Source organism: Anomaloglossus baeobatrachus, chromosome 3 (assembly GCF_048569485.1).
Source record: "Anomaloglossus baeobatrachus isolate aAnoBae1 chromosome 3, aAnoBae1.hap1, whole genome shotgun sequence".
NCBI lineage: Eukaryota > Metazoa > Chordata > Amphibia > Anura > Aromobatidae > Anomaloglossus > Anomaloglossus baeobatrachus.
The window spans coordinates 316,766,344-316,782,454 of record NC_134355.1 but is presented as its reverse complement, the minus strand read 5'-3'; the positions used below and the strand labels follow the sequence as shown (position 1 = coordinate 316,782,454).

At 43.9% G+C, this 16,111-nt stretch overlaps 1 protein-coding gene across 1 annotated transcript in view; it reads left to right on the top strand.

Moving 5' to 3' along the window:
- The window catches only part of NT5DC1 (5'-nucleotidase domain containing 1), a 422,920-nt gene that overhangs the window by 135,549 nt on the left and 271,260 nt on the right, over window positions 1-16,111 (top strand). The window lies entirely within an intron of this gene.

Sequence of the window (16,111 nt, the reverse complement as noted above, 5' to 3'; positions counted from 1 at the left end):
CACCATGTTGTACTTGCAGGACTCCTAAGGTACCTAAACAGAAAAAAACCCTCTCAAGTGACCCAATTCTGGAAATTAGATCCCCTGAAGGATTTTCTTCAGGTGTATAGTGAATATTTTGAGCCCACAGGTACTTTACGGAATTTGATAACATTAGGTTGGCCTATTGAAAATGTTAATTTTTTTTCACAACAATGTTGCTGTAGCACAAAATTTTTTACTTTTAGGCTATGTGCCCATGATACAGTGACAATGCATGTCAGCCCTCCTGCTGAGATGCGAGTGTTGTCCACAGGAGAACGCAGCAGTACGTGCCCACAGCCAAGGTTTGGGCCGCTGTGACTTTAAGTCCTTGTTTTCCCTTTGGAGAACACTCGCATCTCCACAGCATAAGTTGACCTAATGCAGGTTGGGAAGCCATGTCAGTTTACGCTGTAGAGTAAAGATGCACAGTAGGCATGGGACTTCTATAAATCCCATCCACCGTGCTTCTTCTGTACAACGCAGCGTTTTGGCCACAATGAAAACATGCTGCGTCCAAATCGCTGCAAACCTTGTTTGTGGACACACAGCTTAAAAAGGTAGGATAGATAGATATCTGCTAGAGGTCAAACACACATATATAATGTCCCATCCCCCCACATATTCTATGCTGGCACCCTTTAGTCCCTTTCATGTGGCACTAAAGGGTGTTTAGCTAAAAAAATATATAAATAATTATAAAAAAAATGTCGGGGAGGTTCCCCTTATTTTTGATACCCAGCTGGGGTAAAGCAGACAGCTGCAGATTTAAAGCTTCCAGCTGCACTTTGTTGGTAATCCAAAACAGAGGACACGCCATGCGGTTTTTTTAATTATCTTCCCCAAATTGGATCACCAGCCAGAGTAAAGCAGACAGCTGCGGGCTGGTATTCTCAGGCTGGTGAAGGCCATGGTTATTGGGCCCTCCCAGCCTAAAAATAGGAGGCCGCAGCCGCCCCAGAAGTGGCGCTTCGACCCAGCTCATCCCATTGCCCTGGTGCGGTAGCAAATGGGGTAATATATGCTGTGTAACATGAGCTGGCATCAAGCCCAGGGGTCTCAATGTCAAGGCATCTATCAGATACCTAACATTACTAACCCAGTTAGTAATAAAAAAAAAATAAAGACTACAAAAATTATTATTTCAAAAAACACTCAACACATTCACTCTTTAATCCAATTTAATAAAAAAAAAAAATCGCAAGGGAAAAAAAAAAAGAATCCAGTCCGTCGAAGATCCATTTTGGAGGTCCTAGGACGACTTCTTCCATGATACGGGGGGCACGGTCAGACAATGGATCCACCATGTCCTGGAAGTGCAGGCACTCCATGTGAGAAGTGTGCCTGCTGTGACCTCAGTGAGATTACTGCAGACACACTTCACAGATCACAACAGGGTAGTGTGAACTGCAGTAACCTCAGTGACATCACTGCACCGATGTCACGATAGTTTGTTTGTGCATGAACCCACCATTTTGTCAGAATAAGAGGAGAAGGAGGACCGCGGGGACTCTGTCTGCATGGAGGTTCCCTGGGGGACAGGTGGTGACATGGCAGGACATGTCTCTCCTATCTGACATGTTTTATCACATTAGATGGGATAGAAATATTTTTTTTATTGGCGATATGTTCCACTTTTACATGATCACCATTATGTATAATGGTGATTCACGTGACCGGGGACCGGAAAAACTAGCATGGATCGTGATATCCAGGGTTTCAGCTATCCCTGGTTGCTAAAGCCCTGGAGATGTTCCTACTCTGGGGGGGTTCTATATACTTTTTTCTTATTTCCGTTTTAAAATGGCTATAAGGACAAAAGTACCAATAACTGCCACCGTTTTAAAACTTATTGCAGTCATTAAGGGGTTAAAGTGTGATCATTCTCAGGGCAGACAGCCATGGGTGTAAGACACTGATCAGACATCAATAAATTTGTTATCTATTATTTAATGCATGATAAAATGCTATTCTGCTTCTTTCTTAAAAACCTAACACAGGCTCTCAGGCTTGCTGCTGATAGGTTTAAGCGCTCAGTTGATATAATAATGTGTTGTGAGCAGCTGCAGACGCAGCTCTGACATCACTGGAAAGTACTAATGGGGAGTTCAGTATATAATGTTTGTAATTTACACAAGGCCCTTTTGCATTTATGAAGAGGTAGTTGACAACCCCTTTAAAATGGGTTTCCAAAATTCACTATATATTTCCTATCTTAGGATAGGGGATTACTTTCTCATTGTTGAAGGTCATCCAACTGTTGAATTGAGTGGAGGATCATATACTCTGCCTCCGTTTAATTCATTGTCTGTTGGACTGCCAGATAAAGCAGAGTACAAAACTCAGTTATTTCCAGCAATCCTATTGATAATCATTGAAGGCAAGACTAAACATAACCCCACACCATACAAAACCGGGTTCTCTCGGGGTTCCAAATTAAGATTCCTAGGGGCCTGATTCAGTTCTGTTAGAAAAAATCCCCAAGAAATCCCCAGCTCCCACACACGCGCCACCGTCACTCACCAGAGACAGCGGCCACATCGGCAATTGACGTCATGGCCAACGCACGCGTCCAGAGGTGGCGCGCTTGGAAACCTAGCAACCACCATAGCAGAGAACCCCAGACCAGATCAAACAGTCAAATGTCTGCGCCATGAATGATTCCAAGTGCCAGATGGTAAGAGTAGTGAAGTCCTCTACTCAGAATGCATGATCCTGGGGATAGTGATGTTGCGACATCCATCCAGATTCAGAAGGGGGAAGAAAATCTCAAAAAGGTCCAAAGATTTCAAGTCCATTTTAGGCATAGCAACATTTCTTATAATTAAGTGTATTCAGAAGGGCAGTCCATTTTTATCAGTGATGGAAAAAATACTTCTAATCCACTTAAAAGGAACATGTCTTGATTGTAAATACAATGAAATTGAGAATGAGGGTTAGTATAGGTGGAAAATAATGATAATTAGAAGAAGGAGATGTACCATGCAAAAAATAAAAACAAAAATGATAGAAAATACATAAAAAATAGTAAAAATAACTAAAGACTGACCGTGGTGAAAGAGGACTAGATGAATGAGACAAAACTGATAACCTCATTAAGTACCCTAGTAACAAGAGTGACCAAAGTGCTAATCCAACATGCTTCACATTGGGCAAGTTTTTTCTTAATGTTACCACCTCTAGATCTACAATTAACAGTGTCGATCACGCTTCAAGCAGTGTAGGATCACAACCGAGGTACTGCTTGAAATGCCGGGGGAAGGTTTTAAGTAGGGTATTATTAACCACCCTGGCACCCTAATGTCACGCACGTGCTCCCTGACCTTAATGCAGAGCTCACAAGAGTTCAGCCCCACATAGATCAGGGAGCACGTGCATGTAGTATAATACACTACATGTGTAGTGCTACATGAGATGTACTTGCACAAAACATAACTTACATCAAGAGCCATTAGATAATGAGCACCAAGCCTCCCTAATTTAGGCAGGGAAGGTACCAGCACTACTCATTACAGGAATGAAAAACGAGAGAACAAGAGTAAAGTGCAAAAATAGACATAATTTTTATTGAATACACAACAAGACAATTATTTCATTAAAATGGTGCACTACCAGTATATCCTGGGGATGCCGACATAAAAGATTAGACCAGTAATTATAGCCAATCAAATAAGTCAAAAAAACCGACTAGTCGATATCTGTATATATGACGGCAACTAGCCTGAACAGATCACAATGGTTGAAAAAATACCCAGAAAAAAGGGAACTGCAGAATGGGAAGTAAAATATAATCAGATCAGACCGTGGTTACCCACCATGTGAGGGTGGGGAACCATGGTGATCCCGCTGGCTATGCTGTTACTGAACACTAATGCACAGCAGGGAATCGGCATGCAATAACTATATGGCACAAGTGTGCAATTAGAAAAAATTCCCTTACCTAAAGTGCTAAGGTGCAAACCAAACCAGCGCAGAAAAGCCAGCCGTGGACTCAAGCAGTTCCTATGGGGTGTAAGAAGGCATCCCTCAGATCATCCTAGGGTCTCCATCCGACGCGCGTTTCGCGGGGATAGCTTTATCAAGGTTGGAAAACCAAAGTAATAACCCCATGACCTGCATACCTGTTATATATACCCCCCCTAATGTGAAGTCCAACAGCTGGGTGGCCGGAAATGGCATGGAGACAGGAAGTGACATCGCTTAGCAACAAACTTATATCACCATCATACCTCAAAGTGGTTTAAAATACATATAATCTGGGGGTCCATGGTGCGTCCAGACTGATCTCGATTGAACCGCTAGAAATTGCGGTCCAGGAGACGAAAACTAAATTAACCATCAGAACTCCGGCCCTGGCATATGTCGTTACTACAGACGCACTTCCTGATACAAACAACAGGAAGTCGTCAGCATAAGGGGCAGGGAAAGTCCAGTGGCCGCTGTGTATGCTGGCGTGTCGTAACTATGGACGCTATTCCGGGTAGTTACCGGAAGTCATCATGGGGGAGGCGGGAAGATCCCACATGTCCGCTATGGACGCCGGTAGCTAAGGAAACTATAGACGCACTCCGAGGTAAGACCGGAAGTCGTCATAGGTCCCGAAGTCAGCTCCACACTATCGCCGGGTGAGTGACGCGTGAGTCGCCCAATAGCAATCCAAATGCGGACATATGGGGATCGTCACAAAGGGGAGGAAACAAGGGAAGATCATATGACCACTGTGAACACGTCTATCCTACGGCCACGCCTCTCCATCCCCGACTGGTACAGATACAAAAAGAGCGCACATCCCTGTCATAGTATATCATGCCACATATAGCTAACTAAACGGGCAGAAAAAATGGTGGTACTACTACCAAATAGTGTGGTAACGATGGAAGCCGATAATAAATAGAACCCAAGGTAACTGTAAAAAGAGAAGCACGCATCTCCCCAGACTTCGGCACAATATGTTATCACTCATAGCGGTCCAAAGAAAAGAGTGTCATCGGTTTTCATACCTGGTGGGAAGGCCCCACGTGGCTAGTGGGGACGTGTCACCCCACAACCACGCACCACCATTCCCAATCAGGACGACAAAACCCAAAGCGGACCATGGGCCACCACATTGTGTCCTGAGTCCCGTCACCACAAGACCACCTGTTCCGAGGGACACGTATCCCCGGAAACAGGGTGTACATGTGTACAAGACAGGTACCGAGGAACACCATGGGGGAGTGAAGAGAGATCGAAATAAAAAGATCTCCGTATCACAAAGATGTTATGAACCAAATATAAAGTGCCAAAGTAAATAATATTGCATGGCAGATAGAAACACATGAAAAAAATGGTACAATTAGAGTTACTCAAAAAACCACTTTAGGGCATGCGACTCAAGCTTCGATCAATCTTGGACGTGCAAAGGGCCGCCGGAATATACGGATCGAGCAATTCTCGCCATAAGAAGATGATAATCCTTCAAGTTTTCCAAATGTCAGGTATCCGGCAGAGGTCCAGGCCATACTTCAGCCTTACGGCACTTAATCACCCGTACCGCATAAAGGGGGAATATATCTAAAAGGTAATGTATCAAAAATTAATAGCAGGTCAGAGGTCACTACAAAATTGAGCAAAATATTGCTCCCGGTAGCGTTAAAATAAAAAACAAACCAATAAAAACATCACTCATAAACACACAAACAATGAAGTTAAAAAGAGGAATCGCAAAAAAGAAGAGAGCGAGAAACAGCTGGAACGCCAACTAGATATCAACTTATAAAAAGGAGGCAAAGCTGATGTTCTCATTGAGCCCCTTGGGGACCAAAGTGTCCAGAGTGGAGATCCATCGAGCCTCAACTTGAGCTAGACGCTTTTTCAGATCGCCACCACGGGATCCACCACGTATATGATCAATACCCCGTACCTTCAGTCCAGACGGGTTACTCCCATGAAATTTATAAAAATGTCTAGGGAGTGTTTTCAGCGTGGTAGGATCAATAGTGTCTTTGGCAGCACTGATGTCCCGTACATGCTCCCTCGTGCGTACCCTCAATTCACGTGAAGTGAGACCAACATACACGAGGGAGCAAGGACACGTGGCGTAATAAATAACGTGTGTGGTAGCACACGTGATATAACACCTGATGTTAAATGTCTTAGTGCCATCAGAAGACGTGAATATGGAGGTGCGGATGGTATTCTGGCAGGCCAAGCACCGACCACATGGAAAACACCCTAACAGGGGACCACGGGTACTGAAAGGATTACAAATAGGTGGTACGTAATGACTCCTTACCAGAATGTCCCGAAGGTTTTTGGACCGACGAGCTGTCATGAGAGGGCCAGGAGGGAGGACATCAGCCAGGATAGGATCCGATCGAAGAACAGGCCAGTGCTTACCCAGGATATCTCGCATGGTCTGCCAGTGATCGTTGTGAGTGCCTATAAAACGAATAGGGGGATCAGTTTTTTGTGATTTAGGAGTATATTGAAGCAACTGCTGACGGGAGGTCCGCTTAGCACGTAAATACCCCTTTCGGACACAGCGATTACTGTATCCTCGATCCCTGAATCGGCTCCTGAGGTCGGCCGATTGTGACTCAAATGTCTCATCAGTGGAACAAATCCGCCTAGTTCTCAGGAACTGGCCAGTCGGGATAGCGCGTATTGTCGAAGGTGTATGGGCAGATGACGCATGCAGCAGGGCATTGACTGAAGTGGATTTTCGATGTACACTAGTCTGAATCATTGACAAAGGGTCCACTTCGATGTTAATATCCAAAAAGTCAATGCACCTGCTGCTATGTTTGTATGTTAATTTGATGTTAAGGTTATTATTATTCAATTGCCCCATGAATTCGTCAAGCTGCTCCACTGTGCCCTGCCAAAAAAACAAAACATCATCAATATATCTGAGCCAGCACTGCACATGGGAGCTAAGCCCAGTGCCACCCTCGCCAAAGACCACCCTCTCCCACATACCGAGGAAGAGGTTGGCATACGCGGGGGCACAGTCCGCCCCCATGGCAGTGCCGCGCTGCTGCAGATAAAATTGGTCCTTAAAAATAAAAAAAATATGTGTAAGGGCAAAGTGGAGCAGCTCAAGGATAAATGTATTAAGTTCGCTATCCCGACCGGCCATCCCTAAAAACAGGCGGGTGGCCTCCAAACCATCATGGTGGGAAATACAGGTGTATAGGCTCTCCACATCAGCTGTAACAATCAGCATGTTCTGATCCATAAAGATGCCATCGATCCGCCGGAGCACGTCAGTCGTGTCACGGACATAGGAAGGCAAAGTTTCAACTAGGGGCTTGAGATGGTAATCAATAAATTTGCAGATGGGATCGCACAAGCCTCCTATGCCGGACACGATGGGGCGCCCCGGAGGGCAGAGGGCATCTTTATGGATTTTAGGTAACAAATAAAAAGTGGGTATCGTAGGATATTTGGTGGAGAGCCCGCACACCATTTTGTTGGTAATTAAGCCAACCTCAGAAGCCGACTCAAGGATCTTGGAAAGGTCACGAGAAAAGGACTGCACGGGGTTGTAAGATAGCTTGGAGTAAATACTACTGTCACGCAGCTGCCTCAATGCCTCCTTCTCATAACTTGCTACCGCCCAGATCACAATATTGCCCCCCTTGTCCGCTGGTTTTATCACGATATCGGATATGTTGTTTAGCTCCTCTAACGCTAGTCGCTGTCTATGAGTAAGATTATCATGCCGTCTCCGTGATGAGATTTGTTTAAGGTCACTAGACACTAGGCGAGTAAAAATTTCAATAGCAGGGCAAAGGGACAGGGGGGGAAAACTTGTAGATCTGGGCAGGAGTGACCTGGGAAACACACCTGCTGTGGCACTGGACTGTTCTTCAAGCAGGTCCTCTAATACCTGCAGAGCCTCCCTCTCCGCGGGACTATCCAATCCCGTGTCATCCCGTCTGTGGTGGAGTCTCTTGAGTATTAGCTTCCGTGCAAAAAGGTGGGTATCTTTCAGAGCTGTAAAAAAATCTAATTTATTGACAGGGGAGAAGGTTAGACCCCTTGATAATACCTCCAACTGGTCGTTGGAGAGTATATGTGTGGAAAGATTAATCACCTGGAGTCTATTCCTCCCCCCTTGTCTGGTGGTCTGTTGCTTATTGCGGGTGGTTTTTACTCGGGCACTAACACTTGATTCGACCTCACTGCCACCGCCTGATGCCTCCGATGATTCGCCAAGAGAAGTGAGGGACGATAGAGATGCAGACTGGCCACGAGTGATGGTTCTACCCCGAGGGCCCGTTCTGGATCTAGTTTGCCATCGATATGCAGTAGAGCTGGCATAATCACTTAAATCTCTATTGAATTTTTTCAGTTTCTGACCACAGACCTCTTTCTCCAATTTGGACAGCTCTTTTTCAACTTCGGCCTCCATCCCAGTGACAACATCAGCTGTGCAGTTGCTTTTAATGGTTTTCTCGAGCTCCTCTAACTCAGCCTCCATAGTGGAGAGAGTCATTGTATTGTGCTCCTTCAACAGAGACAGGAATCCCAAGGAGCATGTCTGGGCCAGACACTCCCACCTCTCACGGAAGGAGGGGTCCTCCACCGGAAAGGATGGGAATATCTGGACCCGCAGGCCCCGAGGGATCATGTCCCTGTCAAGGTATTTAGAAAGTAATGCGCGATTCCAGCAAATTCTCAATCTCCTTTTAAGCAACTCCTTGTATTTAAAAATCAAAATATCACTGTTGGGCGTATTGACATCACTAGTGGTATCCTTGTTGTGGTCTTTCAGAACATTATCGAAATGTACTGACAAAGCCCGATCACGGGCGCGGAAATCCATGCTCGGATGCAAGTAATCTGTGAGAAGCACAGAAACACACATTAACAAAACATAACTTACATCAAGAGCCATTAGATAATGAGCACCAAGCCTCCCTAATTTAGGCAGGGAAGGTACCAGCACTACTCATTACAGGAATGAAAAACGAGAGAACAAGAGTAAAGTGCAAAAATAGACATAATTTTTATTGAATACACAACAAGACAATTATTTCATTAAAATGGTGCACTACCAGTATATCCTGGGGATGCCGACATAAAAGATTAGACCAGTAATTATAGCCAATCAAATAAGTCAAAAAAACCGACTAGTCGATATCTGTATATATGACGGCAACTAGCCTGAACAGATCACAGTGGTTGAAAAAATACCCAGAAAAAAGGGAACTGCAGAATGGGAAGTAAAATATAATCAGATCAGACCGTGGTTACCCACCATGTGAGGGTGGGGAACCATGGTGATCCCGCTGGCTATGCTGTTACTGAACACTAATGCACAGCAGGGAATCGGCATGCAATAACTATATGGCACAAGTGTGCAATTAGAAAAAATTCCCTTACCTAAAGTGCTAAGGTGCAAACCAAACCAGCGCAGAAAAGCCAGCCGTGGACTCAAGCAGTTCCTATGGGGTGTAAGAAGGCATCCCTCAGATCATCCTAGGGTCTCCATCCGACGCGCGTTTCGCGGGGATAGCTTTATCAAGGTTGGAAAACCAAAGTAATAACCCCATGACCTGCATACCTGTTATATATCTGTTATATACCTGTTATTATGTATCGAAGCTTGAGTCGCATGCCCTAAAGTGGTTTTTTGAGTAACTCTAATTGTACCATTTTTTTCATGTGTTTCTATCTGCCATGCAATATTATTTACTTTGGCACTTTATATTTGGTTCATAACATCTTTGTGATACGGAGATCTTTTTATTTCGATCTCTCTTCACTCCCCCATGGTGTTCCTCGGTACCTGTCTTGTACACATGTACACCCTGTTTCCGGGGATACGTGTCCCTCGGAACAGGTGGTCTTGTGGTGACGGGACTCAGGACACAATGTGGTGGCCCATGGTCCGCTTTGGGTTTTGTCGTCCTGATTGGGAATGGTGGTGCGTGGTTGTGGGGTGACACGTCCCCACTAGCCACGTGGGGCGTTCCCACCAGGTATGAAAACCGATGACACTCTTTTCTTTGGACCGCTATGAGTGATAACATATTGTGCCGAAGTCTGGGGAGATGTGTGCTTCTCTTTTTACAGTTACCTTGGGTTCTATTTATTATCGGCTTCCATCGTTACCACACTATTTGGTAGTAGTACCACCATTTTTTCTGCCCGTTTAGTTAGCTATATGTGGCATGATATACTATGACAGGGATGTGCGCTCTTTTTGTATCTGTACCAGTCGGGGATGGAGAGGCGTGGCCGTAGGATAGACGTGTTCACAGCGGTCATATGGTCTTCCCTTGTTTCCTCCCCTTTGTGACGATCCCCATATGTCCGCATTTGGATTGCTATTGGGCAACTCACGCGTCACTCACCCGGCGATAGTGTGGAGCTGACTTCGGGACCTATGACGACTTCCGGTCTTACCTCGGAGTGCGTCTATAGTTTCCTTAGCTACCGGCGTCCATAGCGGACATGTGGGATCTTCCCGCCTCCCCCATGATGACTTCCGGTAACTACCCGGAATAGCGTCCATAGTTACGACACGCCAGCATACACAGCGGTCACTGGACTTTCCCTGCCCCTTTTGCTGACGACTTCCTGTTGTTTGTATCAGGAAGTGCGTCTGTAGTAACGACATATGCCAGGGCCGGAGTTCTGATGGTTAATTTAGTTTTCGTCTCCTGGACCGCAATTTCTAGCGGTTCAATCGAGATCAGTCTGGACGCACCATGGACCCCCAGATTATATGTATTTTAAACCACTTTGAGGTATGATGGGGATATAAGTTTGTTGCTAAGCGATGTCACTTCCTGTCTCCATGCCATTTCCGGCCACCCAGCTGTTGGACTTCACATTAGGGGGGGTATATATAACAGGTATGCAGGTCATGGGGTTTATTACTTTGGTTTTCCAACCTTGATAAAGCTATCCCCGCGAAACGCGCGTCGGATGGAGACCCTAGGATGATCTGAGGGATGCCTTCTTACACCCCATAGGAACTGCTTGAGTCCACGGCTGGCTTTTCTGCGCTGGTTTGGTTTGCACCTTAGCACTTTAGGTAAGGGAATTTTTTCTAATTGCACACTTGTGCCATATAGTTATTGCATGCCGATTCCCTGCTGTGCATTAGTGTTCAGTAACAGCATAGCCAGCGGGATCACCATGGTTCCCCACCCTCACATGGTGGGTAACCACGGTCTGATCTGATTATATTTTACTTCCCATTCTGCAGTTCCCTTTTTTCTGGGTATTTTTTCAACCACTGTGATCTGTTCAGGCTAGTTGCCGTCAGATATACAGATATCGACTAGTCGGTTTTTTTGACTTATTTGATTGGCTATAATTACTGGTCTAATCTTTTATGTCGGCATCCCCAGGATATACTGGTAGTGCACCATTTTAATGAAATAATTGTCTTGTTGTGTATTCAATAAAAATTATGTCTATTTTTGCACTTTACTCTTGTTCTCTCGTTTTTCATGAGATGTACTTGCGTATATCAAAAGTCTTGGTGCTATCAGAGGAGCAGAATGTTCTACTGCGGACTAAATTTGTGCACGCCAAACAATGGCCACACGTAAAATATCCGAGGGTCGGGCCATGAGTACTAAACAGGTTTCGGATGTCTGGCACATAGGAACTTCTCAACAACATCTCCTTCAGATTTCGACAATGCCTTACTGTCATGAGTGGGGTCTCTGTTAGGATTCCTGAGAGCACTGGGTCCGAAAGAAGAACTAGCCAGTGTCTACGTAGGATGTCCCTCATGGTGCCCCACTCATGGTTGTACGTCCTGATGAACCTCAGTTCATTATTAGCAAGATCTTTTTTGGACGTATTGGGTACGGTTCCACTTGCGTATGACTCATGCCATTCTCGCATCAGTATCACCCGGCACAGCCGCACACTCTCTTACAGGAGCAGGTCGGCTGCATGTATTTCTATGCAGCTGAGATGCTCCTGTCTAGAGAGTGTGCAGCCGTGCTGGGTGATACCGATGCTAGGCTCACACGAGTCACACGCAAGTGGAGCCGTAGCCTATAGGTGAGAAGTTGTGCCCTAGTTGTTCCCTTCACTCTCAGCCCTTCTTGATTGTTGTGTTACTATAGATTCGTTCCTGGAATCACGTTCTTGAGAGATGTACATATAAACCCCGATGTAAGCGCTCAGTGTAGCGTGCAGGAGAAATATGAGCCTCGCCATACTGTGATCTTTGGGCGGCAGAATAAATAAATCAACAGCAGTTGAAGAACTGGCTTTACTTATTTTTTACGCATTTCACCGTGTGGTATAAGTAATTCGGCGGCTTTATTTCTTCGGTCAGCACCATTACAATGATACCAGGTTTATATAGTTGTTTTAAGTTTAGTTACTATAATGCTAATAAACGTTTTTTTTACAAAATAAAGGTTATTTGCTTCACTGAATTTTGAAGACTGTAGCTTCTTACTTTTTTAGACGACAGTCATGTGAGGGCTCGTTTTTTGCAGGATGAGTTGTAGTTTTTGTTGGTACCATTTTTGGCCATATAATATTTTTTTAAACATTTTTTTGTGATGCAGAAACATGAAGAAACAGCAATTCAGGAATATTTGTTTGTTTTTGTAGGCCGTTCACCATTCCATAAAAGTGATAAGACAGTTTTATGGCCCTTGAAGAAGCAAAGGAATAACAAAAGTTCAAAAATTCAAATTGGCCATAGCGGGAATGTTTTAATTAGAAAAATTTAAAATGAGTTTGTGAATGAAATAAGATTTTTTAGAAATTATATGTTTTCCCTTTAGTATTATAATAATACAGGATTTGCTTTCACCTTTCTCAGAACCTAGTGAGATTTTCTCTTTCAGCATCTGAAAGGTAAATGGTCTCTTGTACACAAATATAGCAGGGTGTAGACTGATTCTTTTGTCAACTCGCTAGTCCATAGACTATAAGGTGTGAACCAGTTTACCTATTTATCTAATAAATTCAGGAAAAAAGAGTCATGAAAATGGTGAATTCACCAATGCTTCACAATAGACAATCAATCAGTGAAATGCAAATGAAAGGAAAATATAACTCACATCCAGTCAGGAGTCTGAACTTTACTTAAATACAGAATATTGCTATATATCAATAGGATTTCAAAAGGCTGTCTTATGCAGCTCAGAGAAATGAGGAGGATACAGCTGCATATAAAGTATTAATCTGCAAGAGAAGGAATGAGCTGCATGTAAAGGGTTAAGGCACCACTCCAGCATTTCTTTTCCAGACCTGGAGTTTTGCTTCTTATTTACAGTCCATGCGCCTAATCTTATACTCACCCTCCAGGGTCTTCACCTTTTATTGAAGTTGCTCTATTCCTGTGGCGCAATCTTGGGATCGCAACTTGTGACTGGCCAGAAGCTACTTCCACAAGCTCTCATTGCAAGTGTATGACAGCCAGAATGAGGCTCTCATGGACTTGCATTGAAGAGTGACCTCCAGCTCTTTCGATGAAGCACTGGAGCGATCTATCAGGTCACAAATGGCCGGAGACCAATGGGAGCGTCAGCGATAGAAGGTGAAGCCGCCGGAAGATGAGTGTGAGACTAGGCTCAGGGAACTTGGACTAGAAGCACCCCTTCAACGGTAAAATAAAAAAAAAAACCGACTGACGTGATGCTTTAAACTTTTCACAGTATTTGTACATAGGAAGCTCAGACATTACTCAAACCATGTTCAAAATCTTTGTACTTGTCACAGGCTATATACAAATAGAAGAGAGGCTTCTAGGCTGACCCGAAGACTGGCTCCTGCGCTGTCCCTTATCTCGAAGGTAGGCTCGATGTTAGCCAGGTTCGAGCCCCCAGCATAGCCCTATCTCATGTCTAAGCCCTGATACTACTCCCCCCCCATCATGGGAGTGGTCCAGAAGCCCAGTGACCAAAACCCCACAAATAAGCACAGGTAAGGGTAAATGAAAACTCACACACACTGCACTTAAACACGAAGAAGGCACAGTATTTGAACTGGGGAGTAAAGCAAAAAGGGGTAGGAAATAAACACACTGGAGGACTCACCCACCATACCAAACCGCAACTTATAGATCAACATAGGACAGGATAACCACGGAAATGGAGGAACTAATACTATATCCGGAACTCAGCCCCAGTATTCAGAGCTTGATAAAGGGTGAAGGTGGCTGGTGATCAGCCGCCTGAGCTCCTAGCAGATGATCACAAGCCAGCAGGAATTAACTCTTGCTGTCTGGAGAGCAGTGAAGCCAGAACCAACCGACGCCCATGACAGGCTGTGCAACTAAGTGATCCCAAGCTGTTTGTCAGACTCTGCAGTGTGAACAGAGTCTGACACCACTATGACACCCAACGGGTGCAATACTGAACACCGTACTACACGACAGTACTGTAGCATAACTGTGCATGTTACCACTGTGCTTTAACTATAGTGTAACTAAAAGTCACTAATATTATTTCACTGTGTGCATATGGCTGTGCCTGTACGGGAACACCACTATATACATAATCTAACTTAATTTTTATTGCTGAGCGCATTGTTCTTGAATTGTAACATTACTGTTTTTAATTCCAGTATCGCAACTAGAAGATTATAATTTTGTTTCTCTCACTGAGCGTAATCAATCATAATTCCAGTATGGTGACATCACAGTGCATATACATGTACTATGACATCACTGTGTTTTATCACTTTTTTTGTAACATTGTGTTTAATATTGCTGTATTATGACAGCACTATGCACATATTTCCACTATTTTGATATTGCTGTGTACATTTTTGTTGTATCGTTGCATTACTTTTGTATTATTCCTCTTTATGACAAGACTGTATTTTATCTGTACTTTATCATCAGTGTAAGCATTATCCATTTATTGTATATACAGTTCTCTGCATTAGTTTTAGACTGGTGTGGTTAAAATGTTGCAAAGTAAGAATGCTTTCAAATGCTTTCAAATATAGGTGTCAGTATTTTATTTTTATTAAATAACAAAATACAAAGTAAATCGATAAAAGAGAAATCTAAATCACATTACTATTGGATGTAACCATCCTTTTTTTTTTCAAACGGCATCAATTCTCCTAAGAACATTTTGCACAAAGTCAAGGATTTCGTGTAAAATGATCACCTGAGTGACGACTGACCAATTATACCAAACAGGTGATAATGAATATCCTTTTCGCTAGCTTAAAGAAAAGGCTTAAAACTGGGTGAGGAACAGCCATACTCTACTGCAAAGGTGAAGTTGTTGATGATAGTTTCAAGTCACAAGTAGTGATAATCGAACCCGGACTGTAAAAGGGAACCGGACTGTAAAAGGGATCCGGACTGTAAAAGTTAGGATCCATGTGGTTTCAAAGGTGCTCAGAGGCCGGACCCAGGCCCGGTCTTCCAGTTATTGATCCGGATCCGGCACTCAGGAAATTTAAAATAAAAAAAATGAAAACGAAAGAAAATAAGAATGAAGCATTCTTATGAAGGCTCCGGCGCATCTGTACGCTGCTCCTGTGGCCTCTCCTTCACTTCCTGGGCCACTTATCACTTATTGTTTTGGAGGTTAAAGTGGTGAAAGAGAGGTTTTTTTGTCTTGTTCCAAATAATATTTTTTTCTGTGTTTGTGCTTATTTACTTTCACTTACAGATTAGTGATGAGGCGTCTCGTAGACGCCTGTCATTACTAATCTAGACCTTAGTGGCACCTGTGGGCTGTTATTAACCTCTTATATTATTCCGATTACCACCGCACCAGGGCAGTCGAGAAATAACGGGTAAAGCGTTGGTCTTGTCACATCTAATGGATGCAACCATTCTAGAGCGGCTGTAGGCTGCTATTCTTACCCTGTTGGGCTTTATCATGGATGGGTATCAAAATTGGGTGGGGCCGCATGCCGTTTTTAAAACTTATTTAAATAATTAAAAAAAAGTCACATGCGGTTCCTCTTAGTTTGATTCACAGCCAAGATAGGCGCACGGCTGGTGGCTGCAGCTTGTAGCTGTAGGCTTTATCTGTGCTTGATATCATAATACAAAGGAACCCTATGCCAATTATTTTATTTATTTTTATACCACGATACTGACCCGCAGACAGTTGCACTGCTTTCCCTGCCCACCAGCCATCCT